The 19,423-nt window shown below is 42.9% G+C and overlaps 1 long non-coding RNA gene across 1 annotated transcript; it reads right to left on the reverse strand.

Annotated features, from left to right (window-relative positions):
- Positions 1–624: 624 nt before the first annotated feature.
- Positions 625–2,574, reverse strand: LOC123121295 (uncharacterized). Its single transcript, XR_006459652.1, has 2 exons — positions 2,149–2,574; positions 625–897 (listed from the first exon to the last, which is right to left on the reverse strand). It is a non-coding gene; the product is annotated as an uncharacterized lncRNA (long non-coding RNA).
- Between the last annotated feature and the right edge of the window lie 16,849 nt (positions 2,575–19,423).

A 19,423-nucleotide genomic window follows, 5' to 3' on the forward strand; every position in this document is an offset into this window, starting at 1 on the left:
ACACATGAGATTACTCCTGCATGGGTCAATCACAACAAGTGTTTTGTAAAAAAATGCATCTTGATGTTCTGTGCAATGCACGGGCATCTTGCTAGTAAGTACATGAAAAAACAATCAAGACACCCTCTTGGCCTCTTGAACTACATGGCTAGCTGGACCATCACAGGCGCTAATGAGTGAGTACGTGTAAGTAGAACCATCTCAGGCACAAGCGAACTGTGTACATGTCAAAATGGACCATTCCAAGCACAAATACTTCCTCCGTTCCTAAATATTTGTCTTCTTAGAGATTTTAAAGGACTACCATATACGGATGTATATAGACATATTTTAGAGTGTAGATTCGCTCATTTTGCTCCGTATGTTGTCACTTATTGAAATCTCTAGAAAGACAAATATTTAGGAACGGAGGAAGTACTTGAGTACATGTCAAGCTGGACTATCCCCGGAACAATTGTTCAGTACATGTCAAACTGGAGCATCCCAGGCACAACACAAGAAGATATACTCCCTCCATTTCAAAATTTAGCCTTTTGTAGAGATTTCAATACGGACTGCATATGGATGTATATACACATTTTTAGAGTGTAGATTCACTCATTTTGCTCCAATATGTAGTTCATATTGGAATCTCTAAAAGGGCTTAATTATATTTAAGAACGGAGGGAGTGCATATCAAGTAATAAATAACATGACAGGATCAACAAGCATTGTTAGCAAAAATTGCATTAGGGTACTGTACATCGCAGGCAATGCTTAGTCCAAAGGACTAATAATCATCACTCAACAAACATTGCGACTAAAAACTGCATCAACGTTTCTATGTTGATGGTACACAACAGTTGCCTCCAGCCGTAGTTCTTCTTGCTCGAGCTTCTTGTCCTGGGAGAAATCAAACTAACAAACACGATCCAGTTAGCAAAAGTCCATGTATGCGTCATACATTCATGCTTAAACCTGTGTGCTGCACATACCTAAAGTATGTTTTTTATGCTAGAACTGGCAGACAAGCCAACTACTTTGTGGCTCATCCTAACTTACCAATAATGTAACAAACTATATAAATATGATTTATCCTGTACAGGAAAAGGACACCAGTGAATTTTATTCATATAGTGAGATTCGAACAACCGGCAGAATTAGCATTACAATTATTTTTTACATATAAACTTGAGCTCACATGCGAAAGCAGAATCCTATTAGAAATCCATCCTTTATAAACCTTGGCATTTTCAGATAGCCTGTCGAATGTAAAAATAAGTAAAAACCATATCATATTCTTTGGCATTCTATTCTTATTCCTACCCACCTTATATATATTACAGTAGCACTAGTAGTACTATGGATGTACTGTACCCATTGACATCCGCATACAGTAGAATAAGGAGAAGAAAAAGAAATCTAGGCTTACTATATGTGCCACTCAGACAGGTATTTCAGGTTGTACAACTTTCTGTCCCTTACTATTGTGATTAGATTCTACTTGCCCATATGTTACATTGGCTAATTTGTTTTTTCTCTTCTTTTCACCAATGCACACATATATATTATATAATGTATGCTCATGAATTGGGTTTCCTAATGGCTCCATCCATATCTCGAACTAACGGTCAGAACTCAGAAGGGTGTGTCTAGAACTGGTAAATTATAATACAATACATTTGTTATAGGAATTGGTAATTGTATAATCTTCACAATTATAAAAAGAGCTCACTGTCCATCAACTTTTCACTGAATGAATGTGTATTGTGACGATAAATGGAACAACCGTAGATATTATTATTTTCAGTCCAACGTTCTAAATTTCAAATTGAGGATTATCTACCCGTCCTTAACCTACTAACTTGGTTCTCCAGAGTACTTAACAGTTAAACATAATGTCCAAATTAGACTGCCAAACCACCAAGAACAGTAGCAATACATCATCAAATCGAAGTTGCAAAAGTGCATCATTCATGCACGAGCAGATTTGACATGAACAAGTACAAGAAAATAAAACTAAATGCATCATACATCTACTAGCTAATAAAATTGAGATGGAGCACAAATGTACTAGCTAATACTACAAGTTAACATCTACTCCATTGCAGGTGAATGATTAACCACCAGAAAAATTGAGATGGGAGTATTAACTTGTGGAGTATTTACCAGAAAAGTTAACCACCATGGTAACACCTTGTAGGTTCGCACCACGTCACAGGGGCTGGTCCGGAAGGAGCCGAGGAGCTCACCAACGATTTGCAGCCGACGAGGTCGAGGAGGACGCGAGCTGATGCTGTAGAGGCGGTGACGAACCAGTCGCTGCCGGAGCCTGAGATGGGAGGCCGTGACGAACACACTGCGGCGCGGATCTTAGCACTCCAGGAGCTCCGATCTGGTTGGCTTCAAACTGGACCATCGGCGATTCGGAGGCACGGCGGGCACGAGCCATCGGAGAGATGGAACATCACCTCCGGTGTGCGTACTCGCCCAGCTTGCTTGAGGGATCCGGCCCGGCGCCGGCGCCGGCGCCGCCGTTGTGGAGGGGAATTTTAGGTCGCTGCGACTACGTACGTACTACGGGATTGGGTTTGAACGAGGACATCGGGAAGAAATTAACCTTCAGCGAGGGAGCTTTTTGCAAGTTGTGTACCCAGATCGCTCCACCTGAATCTGGGACATCGATCTTCCATCCAGTGGTACAGATTCGGTTTTTCTATTTTTTCATCTCACGCTCTCATTCTATTGTAGTCGTTCCCACTTGATTTGACCGCAATCAGCACCAAACATGTACATACAAATCGGTGATGCTTGAGGGGCACACGTTACATGAGGCGTTGCAGATCGATATCGATGTGCTCCCGACTGTGTGCGACCAGATATCGTGCTGGCGCGTCAAGATAGATGGGAGGAATTAAGACGTTATATAAGCGGGAAAATTAAATCAAGCAACGAAGTTGTAGTATAGTGGTAAGTATTCCTGCTTGTCACGCGCGTGACCCGGGTTCCATCCCTGGCAACGGTGTTTTTTCCGACTCGTACACCCACAAAAGAGGGCACTTCGACCGACATGGCACCCACAGGACCCAAACACACCGCCGACGAAAAGACACCGTCGAGATTGCCCACAATGTCATCTAAAGATTAGCGGATTTTTTTTAATGTACTTCTCGCGGATGCTGCATGGCACATGCCTCCATCTGAAGACAGCTTCCCCGGTGAGTCTTCATCTGATCGACCATCTCCGCCTCTTTTTTTTTTAAACTTGGCCCCCGAGAATCTTGATTTTTGAAAAAAGAATAATAGAGTTGCCCGATTAATTAGCGGAAAACCGAGCGAAAACTATTACAACATACCCACAAAAGAGGGCACTTCGACCGACATGGCACCCACAGGACCAAAACACACCGCCGAGGAAAAGACACCGTCGAGATTGCCCACAATGTCATCGTCATCACATCTCCTTAAGCAAGCGACTCCGACTTCGACGCCGACGACCCTTCAAGACCCTCCGAACGAGCGAAGCACGGAACCCTGTCGGCCAAAGCCAAACAATCGGTCGGCGACGAAAAGGACCAGACAAGTCTGACTTTGGTGGCCTCACATGAGAAAAGGAGCACGCCTGGCACCAACAGAGTCCGGACTGCCAATCGCCTGGCATCGTTGTCGCCACGTAGCCCCGCAACACCGCAGCTCCGACTTCACGTTCATGAACCAGCCGACTGTTGACGATGAAGGCATGCCACGAACCCTGCACATCTTGCCATCATCATCGCCGCCACACAATTCGCAACGCCAACCTCCCACACCGTTGATCGGACACCTGCCGACCGCTCACGACGCCGTGCACATCCGGCCTACAAGCAGCACCAATTGGACCATGATCTTCAAGACGACGCCCCAAAGAGGGATCGCGACGATGGAGACGACGCAGCCGCTCGATCCAACGGATCTAGACTTTTGCCTGAAGATCTTGCCCAGGAGTTGAGGAAGCGTTCAACTCCCAGACAACGCCTCCAAGAAGTATAGCGACCCCCACGGGCGCCGCCGCTGCCGGACGTCACCGGCCAGGCCTTCGCCCTGAGCAGCGCGACCACCAACCCCACGTAGGCGCCGCCATTGGCCCGCACACCCCCAGCGCAGCAAGCACACCAACCATGCCGAGCCACCTCCAACCCCACCGTCTGCAAAGGCGAGCCAAAACTAATCAACCGGCCAGATCTGGCGCCCGCCCTGCCGCACTGCCACGGAGCCGCCGCACATCATCGCCACAGGGCTCCGCGCAGCACCCTCGTCGGAGAACACCGCCCCCGCCAAGCCAGTCGTCCAACGAACGCGCACGAACCCGATTTGGCCAGCATCGGCAATCTGGAGAGCCGCGATCTCCGAGCCGAGCCCCCACCCAGAGAGCCCGCACGGGAAGGAGAAGGGGGCTGCCACCCCGCCTTGACCTGCCGCTGGAGAAGAACCGTCGACGACGTTGTCGGCCGCCACGCAACGTAGCAAAGGGGCCGAGCCTGCCCCACCGGATGCTTACACCGCGAGGAAGGGACTGGAACCCCACCGTCACCGTCCGCCTCGGGCTTAGCCCGACGACGACGATGAAAGGGATGTGGAGAAAGAGAGGACGGTCAGCAGTGCTTTTTGGGGTCCCGCCCGCATCGCCATAGAGACGACGGGGGGGGGGGGGGATACAATTCTAAGCCTACCATCTCCGTCCCTCGCTATCGACCGCCTGTACACGACACCAAAATGATCAATCGTGACATTTGTTGCTCAGCTTCGTTGCCAGTGAGACTCGCTAATAACCTGACGTCGCAAGGCGTGCTCAGCACTATGGGCTAACTTCATCGCACCGAGGCCATGACGCGCCACCTCCGTGCCAACTTAGGGCTACTTTGATTCAAAAGGAGTTCTATAGAATTTCGGGATTAAAATTCTTAGGTATTTCCCTACGTTTGTCCTATTCATAGAATTGGATTTCATAGGATTTTTCTGTTAAATCTTTTGTACTACATTTTATGGGAAATCTAACATTCACTTCAACCACTTTTTACAAATCTTTTGTTTTTCTTGTGGCATCAAACACGGATTTTGAAAAAATGCAAATTTGAAAACAGTTATTCGATTTTGAGAAAAAGCTCACGACTTGGAAAAAACACAGATTTGATCAAAATGTTCGTACAGTTGGAAAAAAATCATGGATTTTAGATGTATTCTTACATTTGATTATTTTAGGGTATTCAGAATTTTTTTGCGGATCTGCAAAAGTTTATGGGATTTGAAAACAAAAATCATGAACCACAAAAAGTTCATGAGTTCAAAAAAAGATTCACATATTTTTTTAGAGTTCGTAAAAAAATTTAACGCATTCAAAGAAATCATGTATATGAAAAAGTTCATGGATTTGAACAAACTTCATAAATTTGAAAAAAATCACACATTTTCAAAATGTTGCGTAACAAAAAATAAAAAACGAAAAAAGGGATAGTAGACCAAAAAAAGGTCGGCGGCTTGTAAAAACTTTTGAAATTGTCTGGCAGCTTCTAGAAGCTTCACAAAATCGGCTGGGAACAATTCAGAAAAAAGACTCAGCGGCCACATTACATGGGCTGGCCCGTTCATGAGCTACCGTGCATTGCGTGGCAGAATCCTATGTGCCACGTGATGCGATACTTAAATACATTTTAACAGAGCGGTTCACACCCCCTTCCAGTTCCAAACTGGTAGCTGACTGGGTCGATCCATTTTCCCACCGGTTTCTCAATTTGTTTCATTGTTCGTTTGCTTTTTATTTTCCTTTCCCTTTTTAATTTTAATTATTTTCAAAATTTTCTTTTCCCTTTTCTAATTTCTCAAATTTCCAAACATTTTTCACTTTTTCTGGATTTTTTATTTACTGAATTCGTCATATTTTTCTCAAATTCTTGACTTTTTTTCAATTTTTGTACCTTTTCAAATTACAACTTTTTAAAAAATTATTTTGTGAACTTTACTGTTCAAATTCGTGAACCTTTTTTCTTTTTTGTGATTTTTTTCGCATTACGAACTTTCTAAGTCTTGAACTTGTTCCAAATTCGTGATCTTTTTCACAAATTCATGAACTTTAATTATACACGAATTAACTTTTTTACAATTCGTGAAACTTTAAGTTCATTAACTTTTTTTACAATTCGTGAAACTTTAAGAGTATACACGAATTGTTTTGAAATTAGTGCACTGTTTTATTACACGAACTTTTCATGCATGTTCGTCGTTTTTTTTTAATCAGTGAACTTTCAAATTTGTTTCACATTTTTTTTATGACGTTCTCCAAAATATTTCGAAATAATTCAACGATCTAAGCACACGCGGCTGCAGTTGTCTTTAATTTTTTTCGCGGTGCAATCAGTCAGTAGCACCCAGTAACGGACACGAGATCTCCGTTGCGGGAGTGAAGCAAATTTCTGTCGCGAAAGAGAGAATGTAAATAAATGGGCTGGGCCCAACATGTAGAGGTTTGACAAATGCACTGTAAGAAAAAAAATACTATCCTAAAAGAATAAAAATAAAACACTGTAACAGAAGTCACTAAAACAGGGCAGATCCTATAACCTGTAGGCGTCAAAACGATGAGGCTTCACTGAAGCTCGGCTCCCGAGGCCCAAGTTTGGCCGGCCCACGGTCGCTCAGCTTCTTCTTCTATTTTCCTGTTTTTTCTGTTTCTGTTTCTATTTCTTTTCTATTCTTTTCTTTTTTTTTCTTTTTATATTTTTATTTTTTTCTTCGCCTGTATTACAAAATGTTCATTGCTTGTTTATACATACTATAAGTGTTCATTGTATATTTAAGGAAATGTTCACTTTATATCAATAAAATGGAGGGCATCCTTAAGACAAGAAAGAAGAATCTTACAAGAATAGCATGGAATAAGATTTGGTCGTGTTCATGGGAATTTCGTAAATATCCCATTTCAAAAATCGAAATAATTGGGACTTTTCGGAGATTGCATACAGTTACTAAATCATGATCTGGCATGTACGGAATCAAAACTTCATTCTCGATTCTACGAGAATTTTTATGAACACGTTTCATTTGCTTCTATTCAATGGAAGTTTCATTTTTTTCTCAGAATGTATCCTAAATTTTGGCCTAATTCTTCTTCTGATGATCAACATTTTTCTATAAATGTTCGATGTGCTATGAAAAATGTTCAACATATATCACAAAATGTTCAATGTGTATTTAAATTTTGTTTAGAATATATCATAAAAATGTTCAGTATGTATTTAAAATAGTTAAAAAAGCTCCAATGTATATTTAAAAGAAACACCGTACATTACAAAATTTAACTTTTTCAATTTTAGTTCACATTTTCAATAAATGTACGTGTTTTAAAGTTTTTGTTCAATTTTTTTAAAGAGGTCTCATTTTCAAACATTATTTGATTAAAAAAATGTTTACATTTTCCCCAAGAATGTCGAAAAATTTCAAAATAAAAATGAATCAGCCGTTGTTGCTATTACTTAGAACATCTCCGATAGAAAATGTAGATGAAAAATAATAATTATACATCTTAGAGGCCCCATAACTCTGATCCAATATATGATAATGTTGGGGAACGTTGCATGGACAAACAAAAAAATTATACGCACATGCAAGATCTATCCATGGAGATGTATAGCTACGAGAGGGGGAGAGCACCTTCACGACCCGTCCCGATCAAGTACCGAACGTACGACACCTCCGCGTTCAGCACACCTTCAGCTGATGACGTCCTCGCCTTCTCGATCCAGCAAGAGAGGCGAAGTAGTAGATGAGTTTCGGCAGCACGACGTCGTGGTGATGGTGGTGGTGAAGAACAATCTCCGCAGGGCTTCACCAAGCACAACGAAAACTATGACGGAGGATAAACTAGAGGGGGCGGGGTTGCCGTCACACGGCTTGGTGAATCTTGATGTGTTCCGGGTGCTAGCCCTGCCCCTCTATTTATATGTTGAGCCGTGGGGTCGTTTCTTGGAGAAAGAGCCTCCTCAAAGTTGGTTTAGCCCGCAAGGCAAGAGTCCTTCTCAGACTCAAGGACCAGACGCCAGGGTCCTCGGCGTCTGGCCCCAGACGCTAGGGTTCCTGGCATCTGGCCCCTGGCCTCCACAAAACTTCCTTTTGCACCTTCCTAAAGCCCCGTATGCTTTACCCCTTGTCCCAAATAAAGTGTTCTCGCGCTAGAACCTTTCGGGAAACATCTAAAACCCCTTCCGGAGACCAAACACTATTATCCCATATATCAATCTTTAGTTCCGGACCATTCCGAAGCTCCTCGTCATGTCCGTGATCTCATCTGGGACTCCGAACAACATTCGGTCACCAACATACATAACTCATATAATACTATATCGGCAACGAACATTAAGCGTGCGGACCCTACAGGTTCGAGAATGATGTAGACATGACCGAGATGCTTCTCCGGTCAATAACCAATAGCGGGACCTGGATGCCATATTGGTTCCTACATATTCTACGAAGATCTTTATCGGTCGAACCTTTATGACAGCATACGCAGTTCCCTTTGTCTGTCGGTATGTTACTTGCCCGAGATTCGATCGTCGGTATCTCCATACCTAGTTCAATCTCATTACCGGCAAGTCTCTTTACTTGTTCCGTAATACATCATCTCGTAACTAACTCCTTAGTCCCTTTGCTTGCAAGCTTCTTGTGTTGTTGTATTATCGAGAGGGCCCAGAGATAACTCTCCCTCACGCGGTGTGACAAATCCTAATCTCAATCCATGCCAACTCAACGGACACCTTCGGAGATACCTGTAGAGCATCTTTAAGATCAACCAGTTACTTGTGACGTTTGATAGCACACATGGTCGAAGGAATATGTATTTGAAATTAAGAAAGCAGTAGCAATAAACTGAATGAGCATATGCTAAGCTAACGCATGGGTCTTGTCCATCACACCATTCTCCTAATGATGTCATCCCCTTATCAAGTGACAACACATGTCTATGGTTAGGAAACCTTAACCATTTTTTGATCAACGAGCTAGTCTAGTAGAGGCTCGCTAGGACATGGTATTTGTTTATGTATTAACACATGTATTTAAGTTTCCAGTCAATACATATCTAGCATGAATAATAAACCTTTATCATGAATAAGGAAATATAATAATAACCACTTTATTATTGCCTCTAGCGCATATTTGCAACAGTCTCCCACTTGCACTCGAGTCAATAATCTAGATTACATAGTAATGAATCTACCACCCATGGAGTCTTGGTGCTGGTCATGTTTTCCCCGCAGAAGAGGTTTAGTTAACGGGCCTGCCACATTCAAATCCATATGTATTTTGCAAATTTCTTTGTCTCCATCCTTGACCTTTTCACGAATGGAGATGAAGCGTCTCTTGATGTGTTTGGTTCTCTTATGAAACCTGGATTTCTTCACTAAGGCAATTGCTCCAGTGTTGTCACAAAAGATTGTCATTGGACCCGATGCACTGGGTATTACACCCAGATCGGATATGAACTCCTTCATCAAAACTCCTTCATGCACCGCTTCTAAAGCAGCTATGTACTCCGCTTCACACATAGATCCCGCCAGGACGCTCTGCTTGGAACTGCACCAACTGACAGCTCCACCATTCAATATAAATACGTATCAGGTTTGTGACTTAGAGTCATCCGGATCTATGTCGAAGCTAGCATCGACGTAACCCTTTACGACGAGCTCTTCGTCACCTCCATAAACGAGAAACATATCCTTGGTCCTTTTCAGGTACTTCAGGATATCCTTGACAGCTGTCCAGTGATCCACTCATGGATTACTTTGCTACCTCCCTGCCAAACTTATGGCAAGGCACACATCAGGTCTGGTATACAACATGGCATACATAATAGAACCTATGGCTGAGGCATAGGGAATGATTTTCATTTTCTCTCTATCTTCTGCCGTGGTTAGACTTTGAGTCTGACTCAATTTCACACCTTGCAACAAATGCAAGAACCCTTTCTTTGACTGGTCCATTTTGAACTTCTTTAGAACTTTGTCAAGGTATGTGCTTTGTGAAAGTCCTATTAAGCATCTTGATCTATCCCTATTGATCTTGATGCCCAATATATAAGTAGCTTCATCGAGGTCTTTCATTGAAAAAATCTTATTCAAGTATCCTTTTATGCTATCCAGAAATTCTATATCATTCCCAATCAGTAATATGTCATCCACATGTAAAACTAGAAATGCTATAGAGCTCCCACTAACTTTCTTATAAATACAGGCTTCTCCGTAAATCTGTATAAAACCATATGCTTTAGTCACATCATCAAAGCGTATATTCCAACTCCGAGATGTTTGCACCAGTCCATAAATGGATCGCTGGAGCTTGCATACTATGTTAGCACCTTTAGGATCAACAAAATCTTCTGGTTGCATCATATACAACTCTTCTTTAAGAAACCCGTTAAGGAATGCAGTTTTAACGTCCATTTGCCAGATTTCATAATCATAAAATGCAACAATTGCTAACATGATTCGGACAGACTTGAGCATCTCTACGGGTGAGAAAATCTCATCGTAGTCAACCCCTTGAACTTGTCGAAAACCTTTTGTGACAAGTCAATCTTTGTAGACAGTGATATCACCATCAGCGTCCGTCTTCTTCTTGAAGATCCATTTATTCTCAATTGCTTGCCGATCATCGGGCAAGTCCACCAAAGTCCATACTTTGTTCTCATACATGGATCCTATCTCAGATTTCATGGCCTCAAGACATTTGTCAGAATCTGGGCTCATTATAGCTTCTTCATAGTTCGTAGGTTCGCCGTTGTCTAATAACATGACTTCCAGGACAGGATTACCGTACCATCTGGTGCGGAACGTGTTCTGGTCGACCTACGAAATTCAGTAGTAACTTGATCTGAAGTTTCATGATCATTATCATTTGCTTCCTCTCTGGTTGGTGTAGACATCGGGGGAACGGTTTTCTGTGATGTCCTGCTTTCCAATTAGAAGGTACAAATACCTCATCAAGTTCTACTTTCCTCCCACTCACTTCTTTCGAGAGAAACTCCTTCTCTAGAAAGACCCATTCTTAGCAACAAAGATCTTGCCTTCGGATCTGTGGTAGAAGGTATACCCAATAGTTTCTTTAGGGTATCCTATGAAGACGCACTTCTTTGATTTGGGTTCGAGCTTATTAGGCTGTAGCCTTTTGACATAAGCGTCGCATCCCCAAACATTAAGAAACGATAACTTTGGTTACTTGCCAAACCATAGTTCATACGGTGTCGTCTCAACAGATTTAGATGGTGCCCTATTTAACGTGAATGCGGCTGTCTCTAATGCATAACCCAAAAACGATAAAGGCAAATCGGTAAGAGACATCATAAAACACACCATATCTAATAAAGTACGGTTATGACGTTCGGACACACCATTACGCTGTGGTGTTCCAGGTGGCGTGAGTTGTGAAACAATTCCACATTGTCTTAAATGAAGGCCAAACTCGTAACTCAAATATTCGCCTCTGCAATCAGATCATAGAAACTTTATTTTCTTATTACGGTGATTCTCCACTTCACTCTGAAATTCTTTGAACTTTTTCAAATGTTTCAGACTTGTGTTTCATTAACTAGATATACCCTTACCTACTCAAATCATCTGTGAAGGTTAGAAAATAACGATACCCACCGCGTGCCTCAACACTCATTGGACCGCATACATCAGTATGTATTATTTCCAATAAGTCATTAGCCCGCTCCATTGCTCCGGAGAGCGGTGTTTTAGTTATGTTACCCATGAGGCATGGTTCGCAAGTATCAAATGATTCATAATCAAGTGATTCCAAAAGTCCATCCGTATGGAGTTTCTTCATGCGCTTTACACCAATATGACCTAAACGGCAGTGCCACAAGTATGTTGCACTATCATTATCAACTTTGCATCTTTTGGCATCAAAATTATGAATATGTGTATCACTACGATCGAGATTCAACAAGAATAGACCATTCAACAAAGGTGCATGACCATAAAAGATATTACTCATATAAATAGAACAACCATTATTCTCTGATTTAAATGAATAACCGTCTCGCATTAAACAAGATCTAGATATAATGTCCGTGCTCAAAGCTAGCACCAAATAACAATTATTGAGGTATAAAACTAACCCCGAAGGTAGATGTAGAGGTAGCATGCCGACGGCGATCACATCGACCTTGAAACCATTTCCGACGCGCATCGTCACCTCGTCCTTAGCCAATCTTCGTTTATTCCGTAGCTCCTATTTCGAGTTATAAGTACAAGCAACCGAACCAGTATGAAATACCCAGGTGCTACTACGACCATTAGTAAGGTACACATCGATAACATGTATACAATATACCTTTGTTCAGTTTGCCATCCTTCTTATCCGCCAAGTATTTAGGGCAGTTCCGCTTCCAGTGACCATTTACTTTGCAGTAGAAGCAATCAGTTTCAGGCTTGGGTCCAGCTTTGGGCTTCTTCACTGGAGCGGCAACTTGATTGCCGTTCTTCTTGAAGTTCCCTTTCTTTCCCTTGCCCTTTTCTTGAAACTAGTGTTCTTGTTAACCATCAACACTTGATGCTCCTTCTTGACTTCTACCTCCGCCGATTTCAGCATCGCGAAGAGCTCGGGAATCATTTTTGTCATCCCTTGCATATTATAGTTCATCACAAAGCCTTTGTAGCTTGGTGGCAGTGACAGAAGAACTCTATCAATAACACTCTCAACTGGAAGATCAATTCCCAGCTGAGTCAAGTGGTTATGATACCCAGACATTTTGAGTATGTGTTCACCGGCAGAACTGTTCTCCTCCACCTTACAGCTATAGAACTTGTTGGAGACTTCATATCTCCCGACCCGGGCATTTGCTTGAAATATCAACTTCAGTGCTTGGAACATCTCATATGCTTCATGGCCTTCAAAATGTCTTTGAAGTCCTGGTTCCAGGACGTAAAGCATGGCACACTGAACTATTGAGTAGTCATCAGATCGAGCCTGCCAGACGTTCATAACATCTGCATCAGCTCCTGCAGCAGGTCTGTCACCTAACGATGCATCAAGGACATAATTCTTCTATGCAGCAATGAGGATAAACCTCAAGTTACAGACCTAGTCCGTGTAATTTCTACCATCATCTTTCAACTTAGCTTTCTCTAGGAACGCATTAAAATTCAAGTTAACAGTAGCACGAGCCATTGATCTACAACATAGATATGCAAAAACTATTAACACTAAGTTCATGATAAATTTTAGTTCAAATAATCAAATTACTAATGAACTCCCACTTAAATCAACATCCCTCAAGTTGTCTAAGTGATACATGATCCAAATCAACTAATCCATGTCCGATCATCACGTGAGATGGGGTAGTCTTCAATGGTGAACATCTCTATGTTGATCATATCTACTATATGCCTCACATTCGACCTTTCGGTCTCCAATGTTCCGAGGTCATGTCTGTACATGCTAGGCTCGTCAAGTTAAACCCAAGTATTATGCATGTGTAAAATCTGGCTTACACCCGTTGTATGTGAACGTAGAGTCTACCACACCCGATCATCACGAGGTGCTTCGAAACGACGAACTTTGGCAACGGTGCATACTCAGGGAGAACACTTTTTTATCTTGAAATTAAGTGAAGGGATCATCTTATATGCTACCGTTGTTCTAAGCAAAATAAGATGCATAAAGGATAAACATCACATGCAATCAAAAATATCTGACATGATATGGCCATCATCATCTTGTGCTTTTGATCTCCATCTCCAAAGCATCGGCATGATCTCCATCGTCACCGGCACGACACCTTGATCTGCATCGTAGCGCCGGGGTCATCTCGCCAACTATTGCTTCTACAACTATTGCTAACGCATAGCGATAAAGTAAAGCAATTACATGGCGCTTAAGTGATTGACACGCAGGTCATACAATAATTAAAGACAACCCTGAGGCTCCTGCCGGTTGTCATACTCATCGACATGCAAGTCGTGGACTTATTACAGAACATGAGCATATCATACATCAACATATATCACATCATATCTTGACCATATCACATCACAACATGCCCTACAAAAACAAGTTAGACGTCATCTACTTTGTTGTTACAAGTTTTACGTGGCTGCTACGGGCAACTAGCAAGAACTGTTCTTACCTACGCAAAACCACAACGGTGATTATCAAGTTTGCTGTTTTAACCTTTTGCAAAGGATCGGCCGTAGTCAAATTCAATTCAACTAAAGTAGGAGAAACAGACACCCGCCACCCACCTTTATGCAAAACAAGTTGCATGTCAGTCGGTGGAACCGGTCTGATGTACGTGGACATGTAAGGTTAGTCCGGTCTGCTTCATCCCACAATACCGCCGAATCAAAATAAGACGTTGGTGGTAAGCAATATGAACATCACCGCCCACACGTGCATATCATCTACGCATAGACCTAGCTCATGATGCCACTGTTGGGGAACGTTGCATGGAAAAGCAAAAAAATTCTACGCACACGCAAGATCTATCCATGGAGATGTATAGCTACGAGAGGGGGAGAGCATCTACATACCCTTGTAGACCGCTAAGCGGAAGCGTTTATCAACGCAGTTGATGTAGTCGTACACCTTCACGATCCGTCCCGATCAAGTACCGAACGTACGACACCTTCGCGTTCAACACACGTTCAGCTCGATGACGTCCTCACCTTCTCGATCCAGTAAGAGAGACGAAATAATAGATGAGTTCCGGCAACACAACGGCGTGGTGACGATGGTGGTGAAGAAAAATCTCCCCAGGGCTTCGCCAAGCACAGTGTAAACTATGATAGAGGATAAACTAGAGGGGGCGGGGTTGCCGGCACACGGCTTGGTTAATCTTGATGTGTTCCGGGTCCTAGCCCTGCCCCTCTATTTATATGTTGAGCCGTGGGGTCGTTTCTTGGAGAAAGAGCCTCCTCAAAGTCGGTTTAGCACACAAGGCAAGAGTCCTTCTCGGACTCTAGGACCAGACGCTAGGGTCCCTGGCGTCTGGCCCTTGACCTCTGCAAAACTTCCTTTTGCACCTTCCCAAAGCCCCGTGGGCTTTACCCCTTCGCCCAAATAAAGTGTTCTCGCACCAGAACATTTTGGGAAACATACGAAACCCCTTTCGGTGAATTCTGGAACCCTTCCGGAGAGCAAACACTATTACCCCTTATATCAGTCTTTACTTCTGGACCATTCCGGAGCTCCTCGTCATGTCCGTGATCTCATCCGGGACTCCGAACAACATTCGGTCACCAACATACATAACTCATATAATACTATATCGTCAATGAACATTAAGAGTGCGGACCCTACGAGTTCGAGAATGATGTAGACATGACCGAGACGCTTCTCCGGTCAATAACCAATAGCGGGACCTAGATGCCCATATTGGTTCCTACATATTCTACGAAGATCTTTATCAGTCGAACCTTTATGATAACATACGTAGTTCCCTTTGTCTGTCGGTATATTACTTGCCCGAGATTCGATCATCGGTATCTCCATACCTAGTTCAATCTCGTTACCGGCAAGTCTCTTTACTTGTTCCGTAATACATCATCTCGTAACCAACTCCATAGTCACTTTGCTTGCAAGCTTCTTGTTGGGAATCGTTGCATGCATGGAAAAAAAAAAATTCTACGCACACGCAATGATCTACCCATGGAGATGCATAGCAACGAGAGGGAGAGTGTGTCTACATACCCTCGTAGCCCGTAAGTGGAAGCGTTTCACAACGCGGTTGATGTAGTCGAAATTCTTCACGCTTCAACCGATCAAGTACCAAACACACGGCACCTCCGCGTTCTGCACACGTTCAGCTTGACGACGTCCCTCGCCTTCTTGATCCAGCAAGATGTCGAGGTAGTAGATGAGTTCCTTCAGCACGACGGCATGGTGACGGTGATGGTGAAGTGATCTCCGCAGGGCTTCGCCTAAGTACTACGAAAATATGACCGGGGGTGTAAACGGTGGAGGGGGGCGCTGCACACGGCTAGGCAATTGTCTGGGGTGTGCTAGGTGCCCCCCTCCCACATATATATAGGTGGGAGGGAGGGAGGAGCAGCCATAGGAGGCGCCCAAGTAGGAGGAATCCTACTTGGAGTCCCTCCCAAGCCGCACCCCCTGCCATGTATAACCGAGGGGGAAGGAAAGAGGGGGAGAGGGAAGGAAGTGGGAATCCTAATTCACACTTTCCTTTCCCTTCTCCCCTTCCCTTCTTTTCCTTAGGTCAGCCCATATGGGGAGCGCACCAGCCCTTGTGGCTGGTGCATTTCCCCTCTTGGCCCATAAGGCCCATATCTTTTGTCGGGGGTGCCCGGAACCCCTTCCGGTGACCAGATAAGTATCCGGTACCCCCCGAAACACTTCCGGTGTCCGAATACCGTCGTCCTATATATCAATCTTTACCTCTCGACCATTTTGAGACTCCTCGTCATGTCCGTGATCTTATCCGGGACTCTGAACAACATTCGGTCACCAAATCACATAACTCATATAATACTATATCGTCATCGAACGTTAAGCGTGCGGACCCTACGAGTTCGAGAACTATGTAGACATGACCGAGACACCTCTACGGTCAATAACCAATAGAGGAACATGGATTACCATATTGGCTCCTACATATTCTACGAAGATCTTTATCGGTCGAACCGTTATGACAACATACATAATTCCCTTTGTCCATTGGTATGTTACTTTGCCCGAGATTCGATCGTCGGTATCTTCAAACCTAGTTCAATCTTGTTACCAGCAAGTCTCTTTACTCGTTCCGTAATACATCACCTCGTGACTAACTCCTTAGTCGTTTTCTTGCAAGCTTATGATGTGTATTACCGAGAGGGCCAAGAGATACCTCCCCGATACTCGGAGTGACAAATACTAATCTTGATCTATGCCAACTTAACAAACACCTTCGGAGATACCTGTAGAGCATATTTATAATCACCCAGTTACATTGTGACGTTTGATAGCACACAAGGCATTCCTTCGGTATCCGGGAGTTGCATAATCTCACAGTCGAAGGAATATGTATTTGACATGAAGAAAGCAATAGCAATAAAACTGAATGATCATTATGCTAAGCTAATGGATGGGTCTTGTCCATCACATCATTCTCCTAATGATGTGATCCCGTTATCAAATGACAACTCATGCCAATGGTTAGGAAACCTTAACCATCTTTGATCAACGAGCTAGTCTAGTAGAGGCTCACTAGGGACATGGTGTTTGTTTATGTATTCACACATGTATTAAGGTTTTCGATCAATACAATTCTAGCATGAATAATAAACCTTTATCATGAATAAGGAAATATAAAATAACAACTTTATTATTGCCTCTAGGGCATATTTCCTTCAGTCTCCCACTTGCACTAGAGTCAATAATCTAGATTACATTGTAATGAATCTAACACCCATGGAGTCTTTGTGCTGATCATGTTTTGCTCGCGGAAGAGGCTTAGTCAACGGGTCTGCCACATTCAGATCCGTATGTATCTTGCAAATTTCTATGTCTCCATCCTTGACTTGTTCACGAATGGAGTTGAAGTGTCTCTTGATGTGTTTGGTTCTCTTGTTAAACCTGGATTATTCCTTCGCCAAGGCAATTGCTCCAGTGTTGTCACAAAAGATTTTCATTGGATCTAATGCACTAGGTATTACACGCAGATCGGATATGAACTCCTTCATCCAGACTACTTCATTTGGTGCTTCTAAAGCAGCTATGTACTCCGCTTCACACGTAGATCCTGCCACGACGCTCTGTTTGGAACTGCACCAACTGATAGCTCCACCATTCAATATAAATACGTATCTGGTTTGTGACTTAAGAGTCATCCGGATCAGTGTCAAAGCTAGCATCAACGTAACCATTTACGACGAGCTCTTTGTCACCTCCATAAATGAGAAACAAATCCTTGGTCCTTTTTAGGTACTTCAGGATGTTCTTGACCGCTGTCCAGTAATCCACTCCTGGATTACTTTGTTACCTCCCTGCCAGACTTATGGCAAGGCACACATCAGGTCTGGTACACAGCATATCATACATGATAGAACCTATGGCTGAGGCATAGGAAATAACTTTCATTTTCTCTCTATCTTCTACAGTGGTCAGGCTTTGAGTCTGACTCAACTTCACACCTTGTAACACAGGCAAGAACCCTTTCTTTGACTGATCCATTTTAAACTTCTTCAAAACTTTGTCAAGGTATGTGCTTTGCGAAAGTCCTATTAAGTGTCTCGATCTATCTCTGTAGATCTTGATGCCCAATATATAAGCAGCTTCACCGAGGTCTTTCATTAAAAACTCTTATTCAAGTATCCTTTTATGCTATCCAGAAATTATATATCATTTCCAATCAACAATATGTCATCTGCATATAATATTAGAAATGCTATAGAGGTCCCACTCACTTTCTTGTAAATACAGGCTTCACCGAAAGTCTCTATAAAACCATATGCTTTGATCACCTCATCAAAGCGTATATTCCAACTCCGAGATACTTGCACCAGTCCATAGATGGACCACTGGAGCTTGCACACTATGTTAGCACCTTTAGGATCGACAAAACATTATGGTTGCATCATATACAACTCTTCTTTAAGAAATCCATTAAGGAATGCAGTTTTGACGTCCATTTGCCAAATTTCATAATCACTAACATGATTCGGACGGACTTAAGCATCGCCACGGGTGAGAAAGTCTCATCGTAGTCAACCCCTTGAACTTGTCGAAAACCTTTTGCGACAAGTCGAGCTTTGTAGACAGTAACATTACCATCAACGTCAGCCTTCTTATTGAAGATCCATTTATTCTCTATGGCTTGCCGATCATCAGCCAAGTCCACCAAAGTCCACAATTTGTTCTCATACATGGATCCTATCTCAGATTTAATGGCCTCAAGCCATCTGTCGGAATTTGGGCTCATCATAGCTTCTTCATAGTTCGTAGGTTCTCCTTGGTCTAATAACATGACTTCCAGGATAGGATGACCGTACCACTCTGGTGCGGATCGTGCTCTAGTTGACCTACGAGGTTTAGTAGCAACTTGCTCTGAAGTTTTATGATCATTATCATTTGCTTCCTCTCTAGTTGGTGTAAGATTCACGGGAACAAATTTCTCTGATGTGATACTTTCCAATTCGAGAGAAGGTACGATTACCTCATCAAGTTCTACTTTCCTCCCACTCACTTCTTTTGAGAGAAACTCCTTCTCTAGAAAAGTTACATTCTTGGCAACAAAGATCTTGCCTTCGGATTTGTGGTAGAAGGTGTACCCAATTGTTTCCTTGGGGTATCCTATGAAGATGCACTTCTCCGATTTGGGTTCGAGCTTATCAGGCTGAAGCCTTTTGACATAAGTGTCGCAACCCCAAACTTTAATAAATGACAACTTAGGTTTCTTGCCAAACCATAGTTCATACGG

This window comes from Triticum aestivum, chromosome 5D (genome assembly GCF_018294505.1).
Source record: "Triticum aestivum cultivar Chinese Spring chromosome 5D, IWGSC CS RefSeq v2.1, whole genome shotgun sequence".
NCBI classification, from domain to species: Eukaryota; Viridiplantae; Streptophyta; class Magnoliopsida; order Poales; family Poaceae; genus Triticum; species Triticum aestivum.